The following is a 12,760-nucleotide window of genomic DNA, read 5'->3' on the forward strand; positions in this document are numbered from 1 at the left end:
AAGGTCAAGGTCAGGCAAAAGGTCAACATTATTAACCATAACTTTAACCCGAAGTTCGCACGTATTTGTCACACAGACTTCAAACACTCCTTCGGTCTAAATTGATTCTGAGAAAGGCAAGCTGGTTTCGAGAAATAGGCTGCCAAGGAGGAGGTCTACACTCTGTGTGCTTTTTTAGTTTTAATAAGTCTTGAAAAAAAAATCTAGAGCCAAATTTGTTTTGGCAACTTATCCATTTCGTGATGTGTACCATAGATGCATATGTGCTGCTTTGTTACAATTCCTTACAACACAAAAAAAAAAAAAATAGAGGGACATTCAGTAGAGCGTAGACCTCCGCCGCGGCAGCTTATTTCACGATCTTTTACTCCACGTTAACCTTGACCTTTGATCTTAACATGTATTTATTGGCGTGGATTTTCATGCACTCAAATATGAACCCAGTTTGAAGTCTCTTTAACAATGATGTCCAAACTTATGGCTGATTACGTGAATTGGGCATTTTGCTTGACCGTGACCTTGACCTTCCAAAATTTAATCATTTCCACCTTTTTACATAATAGTTAAGCCCTGCAAGTTTCATTACTCTACAATTAAAATTGTAGCCAGGAAGCTGTTAAAAAACAAAGACACAAACAGGGGCGAAAACATAACCTCCTTCCAACTTCGTTAGCGGAGGTAATGATTTGGATATGGCACTATTACGACCAAAAAATGGCGAAGTTATTTCCCCCTACAAATCTAACGGAGGAAAAGAAAAATGGGAAAATTTATTGAAAAATATTGACGACTGATTTGTAATTACTGAAATATTCATGAATGAATCAAGCTAAAATGATAACAAAAATGTTTTTGGAATTTCCATGACGTAACGAGAGGCTTCTTGGTACTATTATCATTACTATCTAACCTAAGATCCTAATTGGAAAAACAGGATGTTATAAGCACAAGGGCTCCAACAGGAAAAAATAGCCCAGTGAGGAGAGGAAATAAGGAAATAAATAACTTGAAGGAGAAGTAGTGAACAATTAAAATAAAATATTTTGATAACAATGACAACAAGAGATATTTCTTGTATAAACTATAAAAATTAATAAGAAATAAGAAAGATTAGTGTGCCCAGGTGTACCCTCAAGCAAGAGAACTCTACCCAAGTTAGAGGAAGACCATGGCACAGAGGCTATGGCACTACCATGGTCTTTCACTTTACGCTGCCACATAATACGTAGGAGATTGGAGAGGGTAGAAGAGAGTAAGGAAAGGGGGTAAAAATAAACACTTGTAGGAGGTAGAGAGATTTAGAGAGCCACTCTCTTCATGTAAAGTTTGATTGTTGCACAGTGTACGTTTTTGAGTAATAAGAAAAAGAGTCCTATAGTTGATTAAAAGTGGTGTCATACCAAAGCACGTAAAGGTAAATACCAAATCCAATGCAAAAGAATGTGTCAGTTTATTTCCATATTGACAATTCGGAAATTATGTAAATATAAATGTGTGTAAACTAAGGGGTGAGAAATTTCAGATATGGTGTAAGTATAAATAATAATATGGATGTCTAGCGTTGAAAGTGCACGCATGAGAGAGAGAGAGAGAGAGAGAGAGAGAGAGAGAGAGAGAATATTTATGCAAGGTCAAGGTCACGACAACTGAACAATTGACAGTCATAGATCCCTAGGACATTATTCCAAGAGAGAGAGAGAGAGAGAGAGAGAGAGAGAGAGAGAGAGAGAGAGAATATTCATGCAAGGTCAAGGTCACGACAACTGAACAATTGACAGTCATAGATCCCTAGGACATTATTCCAAGAGAGAGAGAGAGAGAGAGAGAGAGAGAGAGAGAGAGAGAATATTTATGCAAGGTCAAGGTCACGCCAACTGAACAATTGACACAGTCATAGATCCATAGGACATTATTCCAAAAGAGAGAGAGAGAGAGAGAGAGAGAGAGAGAGAGAGAGAGAGAATATTTATGCAAGGTCAAGGTCACGACAACTGAACAATTGACACAGTCATAGATCCATAGGACATTATTCCAAAAGAGAGAGAGAGAGAGAGAGAGAGAGAGAGAGAGAGAGAGAATATTTATGCAAGGTCAAGGTCACGACAACTGAACAATTGACACAGTCATAGATCCATAGGACATTATTCCAAAAGAGAGAGAGAGAGAGAGAGAGAGAGAGAGAGAGAGAGAGAGAATATTTATGCAAGGTCAAGGTCACGACAACTGAACAATTGACACAGTCATAGATCCATAGGACATTATTCCAAGAGAGAGAGAGAGAGAGAGAGAGAGAGAGAGAGAGAGAGAATATTTATGCAAGGTCAAGGTCACGCCAACTGAACAATTGACCCAGTCATAGATTCACAGGACATTATTCCAAGAGAGAGAGAGAGAGAGAGAGAGAGAGAGAGAGAGAGAATATTTATGCAAGGTCAAGGTCACGCCAACTGAACAATTGACCCAGTCATAGATTCACAGGACATTATTCCAAGAGAGAGAGAGAGAGAGAGAGAGAGAGAGAGAGAGAGAGAGAGAATATTTATGCAAGGTCAAGGTCACGCCAAATGAACAATTGACCCAGTCATAGATCCACAGAACATTCCAAACAAGAATAATAAAAAAAAAAAAAAAAAAAGAAAGAAGAACCCTGGTACGAACAAAATGTTTGACAACAGTCCATCTGGAATTTTTCTCTCCTCTATTTCTTCTTTTTTTTCAGCGCAGATTCTCGCTTTTTTTTCTGCGCAGATTCCTCATCTCGCCCGGCACCCGAGAAGATCATTTGCATAAGGATCTTGTATTGCCGCCCACTGAGGCGTGGAATGAGAGCAATATTGGCTCCAGACGATTTTTGAGGCAATTTTTGGAGACTTTGCCGAGGGATGATCCATCGGGCGAGATTATTGGGACCCTCTTAAAGTCAAAAACCAACAGAGAGAGAGAGAGAGAGAGAGAGAGAGAGAGAGACCAAAGGGAACAAATCCTAACCGAAAATTCTCTTTGAATTATGATACATGTATACACACACACACACACACATATATATATATATGTATATATATATATATATATATACATATATATATATACATATATATATATATATATATATATACATATATATGTATATATATGTATATATATATATATATATTATATACATATATATATATATATATATAATTGCACATATGTACATATTTGCGAATACACACAAATATATAGGCCTATATATACATATATATATATAAATACATATATATATATATATACTGTATATAATATATATATATATATATATATATACATATATATATATATATATATTGCACATATGTATATATATGTGTATAAACACAAATATATATATATATATATATATATGTGTGTGTGTGTGTATGTGTGTGTGTGTTCACGAGCGCGCGCGTGTGTGTACAAATCTGATAATATATAAGAAATATGGGATTCGGACGCCATCCAAATATTTTTACTAACTTACATACAGCTGGACATTTTTTCATGAAAATACGAGTATGAATGTCTGTGATATTCTTCCCAAATTCTCTACCTCTCTTCAAGAATCGCTGGATTATTTTCAACGAAACTTCACGCAAAGATTGTTTAGATAATGGGATTCAAGTTTGTCTAAATGTCATGCCTCCTCCGAGTCTGAGATGCGGCAATGGAAAAAGTTTCCTTAACACTTCAAGTTACAAACGACAAAAAGGACACTTAAAAGTTTTTTATGAGTTATAGAATAAAGTTTGCTCAAATAATTAGCCAAGGGGCCTCGGTGGCACTAAAATAGAAATCTTAAATTGTATATAAGAATCAACAACAAGAGTTGTAAAGTTGCCTTGTGGTAGGGGTGTAAGAATACTACAATCTCACGTCCTGTGTGTCGTAGAAAGTGATTAAAAGGACAGCTGCTGCCTAGCAGCCTTGCTTTTTAGCAAAAGGCTAGAACCCTTGCCAACAACTGTGGAAACTGCTGCCTTGCAGTTGGACTATTTCATCAAAAGTTTGACCCACCGCCACCTCCTGTGGTTGATGTCTGTAAGGACATGCGATCGTGAAACCCCTTTGCCAAATTATAAACCAAACCTGATGCTATCAGGCGACCGACCCCTTAACGTAGGGATAAAGAAGGGAAAAAAAGAAGCAGCAGCAGCAGCAAGAGTTGTAAAGTGGATCCGTGAACGATGATGCTTTTGAGCATTTAGTTACCTAGGCCAACGAAGTAGGAAGGAGGTTATGTTTTACCCCCTGTGTGTTTGTTTGTGAACAGCTTCCCATCCACAATTTTAATCGTAGAGTAATGAAACTTGCAGGGATGAACTGTTGTGTAAAAAGCTGGATATGATAAAATTTTTGAAAGTCAAGGTCAAAGGTCAAGGTCATGGTTAAGCAATATGTCCAATTCCCGTAATCAGCCATATGTTTGGACATCGTTGTCACAGAGACGTCAAATTTAGTTCATATTTGAGTGTATGAAAATCCACGCCAATACATACATGTTAAGGTCAAAGTTCAAGCTCAAGGTCGAGGAAAAGGTCAAGAAATAAGCTGCCGTGGCAGAGGTTTTACTAAGTACCCCTCTACTTTTAAACTAGGATGGTTTGACATCTTTAAGATTTTTTTCTGTTTAGATTCTTCTTTTAATCTTCAATTTTAACTGTACTATTCTATATATTTGAGCTTAACTCTATTGCACAACTATTAAAGACCTGATGATGGCCACACATTACTGAATGAAACACCTTTTGTAGGATAAACGAACAACAACGGAACAGTTTTCATCTGTATATATATATATATATATATATATATATATATTTATGTATATTTATATACATATATATTCATATATATTCATTTTTATATTTATGTATATATATATTTAGATATATAGATATATATATTATATATATATATATATTATATATATATATATATATATATATATGTACATATTTATATATATTCATATATATATATACGCTAAAAACTAAATGTTATAATACATATAGATACTGTAAAAATAAAAGGACTAGCCTCTAAATATGCAGGTAAAGAAAATACACTGAAGGTATACCATTTTGTCAAAAATAAAAAGCTTGGAAAAAAAAAAAATTTTACCAAGGCATAAAAAAAACGTCGTGCCATGGAAGATTAAGAAGAGAAATGGTTTGCGTAGAGAGAGAGAGAGAGAGAGAGAGAGAGAGAGAGAGAGAGAGAGAGAGTGAGTCCCAATTAATTCAAGCCATGTCCCGTCTCCCTTTTCATAATTACAGTCTCGACACCCAACACCTGAGAAGAATTTTATTTTTTTAATAACGATTTTTTGGAGAAAAAATGTATCCTCTGAAAATATACATCAATTATAACTTAAAGGGATTTTTTGGCGACGAAAAGGACTCAAAATAGATAATTTTCTACCCTACCCTCAAGTTGTATCTTTTATATAAGTAAGGTTAATTACTACTTTATTCAATTAAAAGTGTTCGCTCGAACGAAATCTATAAGGTCCTATACAAAATATTAAAGAGAGGAAACAGTATTTCCTAAATCTTTCCAACTCACAACAATCATCGCAAGACAATGGTAATTGGCGTGCAAATAAAATGTGTCCGCTAGTGTACCTTTAATAAAAAAAAAAAAAAAAAAAAAAAAAAAAGTTGTGGTGGCAGATGTGGTAACGTCCCTGACTAGTGAACGCCGGACTGGTGTTCGAGTCCGGCTCAAGCTAGTTAGTTTCTTTTGTGGCTGTAACTTCACCATCCTTGTGAGCTAAGGATGGAGGGTTTGGGGGAGTCTATAGGTCTATCTGCTGAGTTATCAGCAGCCATTGCATGGTCTCCTTGATCCTAGCGTGGGTGGAAAGGGGGCTTGTCGCTGATCATATGTATATATGGTCAGTCTCTAGGGCATTGTCCTACTCGATAGGGCAATGTCACTGTCCCTTGCCCCTGTCATTCAAGAATGGCCTTTAAACCTTTAAAAGGGGTGGTTAATAATAAATCTAAGGAAGTTACACGCCATTTTCTATAGTCGGATCAAGGTGCTCTCATAAATTCAGTTTACCTTTAAGAGAGCCAGTTGTGAGAGACAGGAACCAAGCAACGGGCTGAACGACGGCCAGTTAAAACAGGAAGGGTGCAGCGTTGTTGTCTGATATGAAGACCAACAAAATTATAGCCCCAAAACTGCAGAAATAACTAACATTCCACATTTTATCTGCAATACTTACAAGTATATCTATTTAAGGCTTTAAAGGCCGCTCATGAGTGGTAGAGGCAAGTGACAGTGATATTCCCCTATCAAGCAGGACAAAGCCCAATAAACTGACCATATTATATGATCAGCGTCCAACCCCTCTCCAACCAAGCTAGGACCAAGGAGGGCCAGGCAATTGCTGGTAATGACTCAGCAGATAGACCTATAGGCTCCCTCAACTCCCCCATCCATAGCTCACGAGGATGGTGAGGTTACAACGACCAAAGGAATAATGAGCTTAAGCGGGACTCGAACCCCAGTCAGGCGAGCACCTGTCAGGGACGTTACCACTCATGCCACCCCAACCCCATTGCAACGGAGAAGTCATTAATTAGTAGGAAAACTTCAGATTCTTCGCATTAAAAGCTCACGTGTCGGTGAATCACAAAACACGAGGAGCAGAGAATTATTCTCATTATATCAGAAGAAATATCGAAATACGAGAGCTATTACCTACAGATGGTAATGATTAATGTCAATTAAATATGTACTGAGAATTTAAAGTTATTATTACTAGTCGTAATATCAATTACATAGAGAGCTCCATCCAATATTATTCCATCGGTAATAAAATAAAATAGGCGTAGTATTAATGGGCACTTCCTAAAAACATTGAGACTTTATCCGGACTTTCCTTAATTTGGGCTGCCCAGACCACTTTATGTTCATAACCATTTCCAAAGTCATGAAAACTTCTCATAGCTGAGGAAGAAAAACTTAGAACGAGGATAGAGGAAAAAAATATTAAATGGCCGTTTAACCTAATATTGGAAAAAAACCCAGCAGAAGATTAAGGGTCAAAGGTTAAAAGTTTGTTTCCGCCTATAACGACACATTTAGGAGAGGCAATCGGCAGTATATAGTACGTGATCCCCTACAACGATTGTCGTAATTCCTAAGTAAGGGAGACGTTATTCCTACGTAGGGGAAATCGAAAGAGATTGACCAACTTAGCAAGATTATTATTAATATTGTTACTAGCTAAGTTACACCCCTAGTTGGAAAAGCAGGGTGCTATAAGCCGAAGGGCTCTAACAGGGAAAGATTGCCCAGTGAGGAAAGGAAACAGAAGATTATCATTAATATTGTTACTAGCTAAGTTACACCCCTAGTTGGAAAAGCAGGATGCTATAAGCCCAAGGGCTCTAACAGGGAAAGATTGCCCAGTGAGGAAAGGAATCAGAAGATGAACAATCAAAATTGAATTATTTTAAGAAGAGTAACAGCATTAAATAAGATTTTTCATATGTAAACTATAAAAACTTCAAAAAATACAAGAGAACTATAACCCAAGACAGTGTACAGATGCTATGGCACTACCCAAGACTAGTGAACAATGGTTTGATTTTGGAGCGTTCTCCTCCTAGAAGTGCTGGTTACCATAGCTAGAGTCTCTTCTACCTTTATCCAGAGGAAAGTAGCCACAGAACAAACAAGTCCACAAGACTGGGAAATAATGATTTGCAACTTTCAGAGCAAGAGACCGTGCTGGCATAATAACAGCTGAACCTAAAACAACAATTAATATGGGAAATAGAATATTGCATATTAAGAAGCTCAAAGGATTTTGATTAAAAAGTTATATTTCTATATTACTTCTATTAAGTAAATTAATTAGTACAATTAAACCAAATATAAAAATACGGTTTGCCTATCACATTTACTTAATTTAAAAAAACAGAATATTAAAAACTTAAGGGCCCCAGGAGGGAAAGCAGTCAAGTGAGGAAAGGAAATAAATAAACTATTTAAGATAATAAATATATAAGATTTTAAAATATCCAGATAAGGAAGATCATTCTCCAAAGTCTGGTAGTAAGGGGAACATAACCACTATAGCTAAAACAAATACTTATCTTAATCATTTGTGATAAAAAATCTACTGTAAATAGGAAATATCTGATGAATAACATCAGATATAATATAGAAGACCATAATTGTAAAATTATCCGTCTATGCAAAAGACATAAAAAGGATATACTACAATTTATAAATTGAAATTTTGATGCATAAAAAATGGAGGCAATATAAAAAAATACTATTCAAAATGAAATCGTGCAAAGCAATCTATCGAAATTAATTAAATTGCACAATAAAATGTACGGAACAAAATACCTGAGCTAAAGGGGTACACAGTAAAGCGCAGACCTCCGCCGCAGCATCTTATTTTTTCGACCTTTTTCTCGACCTTGACCTTTGACCTTACCATGTACTAATATGCGTGGATTTATATACGCTCAAATATAGAGCAAAGTTTGAAGTCTGTGATAACGATCTCCAAACTTATGGCTGATTACGTGAATTGGACATTTTGCTTAACTGTGACCTTGACCTATCACCTTGACCTTCCATGATTTAACCTTTTTTACAGCTTTTTACATAACAGATAATCCCGGAAAGTTTCATCATTCTACGATTAAATTTGAGGCTAGGAAGCAGTTTACAAACACACACACACAAAAACACAAACAAGGGGGTGAAACCCTAACCTCCTTCCAACTAAGTTGGCGGAGGTAATAAGCGATTTATGAAATACGGGGAAAATACACAAATTGACTAACGGAATGTATTACAAATTAAAACATGGTTTAAGATCTTATTCATATTTAGATATTTTTTCCCCTGAAATCCATGCACGCGGTACACATTCTAGGAGTCGCTGTGAGCAGTGCTCTCATTTTCAAGGTATTTACCTCAGATTGAGTAATTTTGGTTGATTTAAGGAAATTTCTAAAGTAATGATCCTTTCAAGGTAATTTTAAGGTATTTTTTCCATCAGGTAATCTTTTGTTTATAGAGTAATATTTTGTATCTTAAATTTATCTTTCAGATTTTTCACAAAATACAGCTTTTATTACTCATGATATATTTGATTTCAGTTTTAAGAATTTTTCCTCTTTTTTTTTGGTATTTAAGGTAATTTCCCCAAATTTGAGGTAATTTCTGAGGTAATCCCTTGAACATCATATGAGAGGCCAGGCTGGCTGTGAGGAATATTGAGCAGTTTCATTTGCATGGTAATGGACAAAGTTAGTGCAGTTATTTTGCGCCCTAGTCCGGCACATGGTTTACCCAGCAAAACACGAGGGAAGCGTGCAAGTTTTTATACCATTATTACGTCGGTTTGGTATCAAATTTGAGTTTGAGGTAATTTTTTCATTTGAAATGTATTGAGTGGATCTATATTTCTACATTTTTTTTTTCGGGATCCGAGTGTGTTTTAAAATACATTTTTATTATTCATCGTAATTATCAGCGTATTATTATTATTATTATTATTATTATTATTGATTGCTAAGCTACAACCCTAGTTGGAAAGGCAGGATGCCATAAGCCCTGGGGCTCCAACAGGGAAAATAGCTCAGAGAGGAAAGGAAACGAAAAAACAAAAATTAAGATGAGTAACAACATTAAATTAAATATTTCCTATATAAACTATAAAAACTTTAACAAAACAAGCGGAAAAGAATTAGGATAGAATAGTGTGCCCGAGTGCACCATCAAGCAAGAGAACTCTAACCCAAGACAGTGGAAGACCATGGTACAGAGGTTATGGCACTACCTAAGTTTAGAAAACAATGGTTTGATTTTGGAGTGTCCTCCTAGAAGAGCTGCTTACCATAGCGTAACATGAAAGAAGAATGCAAATTTTCAACTATAATAAAACATTAAAGTTATTGATGTTTAATTTGATTGGTTTCTCAACCGTTGGATGTTACGGTGATATTTTATTTTCCTTTATTGATAAATTATACAGTGGTTAAATTTTATAATCAGTTCATATTTACATTTCTATACTAAAACACACTATAATTTATGAATAAAAAATTTTTTAGCGTAACATCCAACAGATGAAAACCAATCAAATTAAACATATTGATAACTTTAATTTATTTGTTCTTTAGCTAAAAACTTCCATTCTTCTTTTACGTTACGCTGATAATTAAGGTGAATAATAATCAAGTATTTGAAAACAAACTCAAATCTCCAAAATAATGTAGAAATACAGATCCACTAGATAAATTTCAAACGAAAAAAAAAGTACTGCAAACTAAAATTTAATACCATACAGATATAATAAATATAAAAACTATTTCAAATCATAATTGCAATATGGTTGTACTTTATAAAACTAGGTAACAAATGAGCAAAATGCAGATCCACTCAATACGACAATGTAAACGAAAAGATGATAGTAAACTAATACGAAACAGACATAATAAATAATATTAAACCTAAATTATTTCAAATCACGGTGATATTTCATAAGTGTAATATGGCTGTACTTAGAAAACTAGGTCACAAACAAGCGAAATACAGACCCACTAACTATGGCATTGCAAAGGAAAATATGGCAGTAAAGCAATACCAAACAGACAAATATTATACAGCCTATTTCAAATCAAGGTGATATTTCATAAGTGTAATATGGCTGTTCTTACGAAAATAAGTAACATGCTAGTGAAATACCGACCCACTAACTATGGCATTGCAAACGAAAATATGGCAGTAAAACAATACCAAACAGACATAAATATTATAAAGCCTATTTCAAATCAACGTGATATTTCATAAGTGTAATATGGCTGTAATTACAAAACTAGGTAACAAGCAAGCGAAATACAGACCCACTAACTATGGCATTGCAAAGGAAAATATGGCAGTAAAGCAATACCAAAGACATATTAAATAATATGAAACCTATTTCAAATCACGGTGATATTTCATAAGTGTAATATAACTGTAATTACAAAACTAGGTAACAATCAAGCGAAATACAGACCCACTACGACATGGCAAACGAAAATATGGCAGCAAAGCAATAACAAGGACATAATAAATAATATAAAGAATATTTCAAAGCACGGTGATATTCCATAAGTGTAATATGGCTTTACTTACAAAAATGGGTTACAAACAATCGAAATACAAACCCACTAGCTATGACATTGCAAACGAAAATTAGCTAGTAAAGCAATATCAAAGAGACATAATAAATAATATAAAACCTATTTCAAATCACGGTGATATTTCATAATGTAACATGACTGTTCTTACAAAACTACATAACAAACAAGCGAAATACAGACCCACTAATTATGACATTGCAAACGAGGAGATGACATTAAACTAATACCAAACATAAATAATATAAAACCTAGCTCAAATCACGGTGATATTCCATGACCGTAACATGAATGTTCTTACAAAAATAAGTAACGAACATGCAAAAATACAGACCAAACTAACTACGACATAACAAACGAAATCATGGCAGTAAAACAATACCAAACATACATAAATATTATAAAATCCCTTTCAAATCACAGTGATATTTCACAATTACAAAATGACTGTACTTACAAAACCAGGCTACTCGGTAAAGGTACGCTCGTCCGATGTGTGGTCGGGATTTGGATATTGAGGAGAATGTGGTTATTCGAGAAAAATTTATAGGCATCAACCGTGCAAGCACGATGTAAAATACCGGAATTCAATTATTCTAGCACACACTCAATACAAGGAAACTCTTTCGACTGCGTCCATTCCTAGAGAAACCCAGAAACTTGTGCTGAGAGTAGAGGGTCCTCGGCCGGGGGAAATGTAAACAATAGAATAGCGTCTTGGGACGTGTCTACTGACCCTTGGGGTGGTTAGAGTTAAGGAATAGATTTACTAGAAGACTCGTCAAACAATACCCTGTATGTCATATTGATCAATGATATCTGTAATTGACATATTATTGAGGGAAATTAATCAATTTTCAATGACGAAGCATGGAGAAATTCGAAGAGAGCCGATTCCATAATTGAAACTGTGCGTGAAAAAGAGAATCAGGTTGTTATGCCATAAAAGTCGGGGAATGAGGGATCGAAACATACATTTATTCTGGAGACAGTATTAGCATACACCTACACTACTACCTACACTCACCGAATGAATAAAGAAAGTGTATTCTGCCAATATCTTGTGTATTACGTTTGGCAGCTATTAACTCACTAAAAGTTAACCACGAGACTAAAGCGGTACTTTGAAATTACTCTGAGCGCATATTTGCTTTAGAATTATTGTTTCCCGTGTTATAATACCAGTCAATAAAAGTTAGAAAAATTACACAAGCATTCTAGCTGCCATCATCATCGCCTTTGTTTCTACGTTTATCTTTACATTTATGTACTCTGAAGTACAGTTGGACACATTACTTTTGGGTAAAAGAAAGGCGTGGACAAACGGTCATTGGCAATATCAAACTGTATTATTATTATTATTATTATTATTATTATTATTATTATTATTGTTGTTGTTGTTGTTATTATTAGCTAAGCAACAACCCTAGTTGGAAAAGCAGGATGCTATAAGCCCAAGGGCTCCAAAAGGAAAAAAATAGCCCAGTGAGGAAAGGATATAAAGAAATAAATAAACTACAAGAGAAGTAATGAACAACTGAAATTAAATATTTTAAGAACAGTAACAAAATTAAACA

General features: G+C 34.9%; 1 long non-coding RNA gene across 2 annotated transcripts in view; it reads right to left on the minus strand.

Moving 5' to 3' along the window:
- LOC137632669 (uncharacterized) overlaps positions 1–11,898 on the minus strand; it is an 80,736-nt gene extending 68,838 nt beyond the window's left edge. For both annotated transcript variants that reach the window (XR_011042079.1, XR_011042080.1), the window contains exon 1: positions 11,641–11,898. This is a non-coding gene — a long non-coding RNA (uncharacterized lncRNA). The remainder of the gene's footprint in view (positions 1–11,640) is intronic.
- Between the last annotated feature and the right edge of the window lie 862 nt (positions 11,899–12,760).

This window comes from Palaemon carinicauda, chromosome 41 (assembly GCF_036898095.1).
Source record: "Palaemon carinicauda isolate YSFRI2023 chromosome 41, ASM3689809v2, whole genome shotgun sequence".
In the NCBI taxonomy this organism is placed as follows: domain Eukaryota; kingdom Metazoa; phylum Arthropoda; class Malacostraca; order Decapoda; family Palaemonidae; genus Palaemon; species Palaemon carinicauda.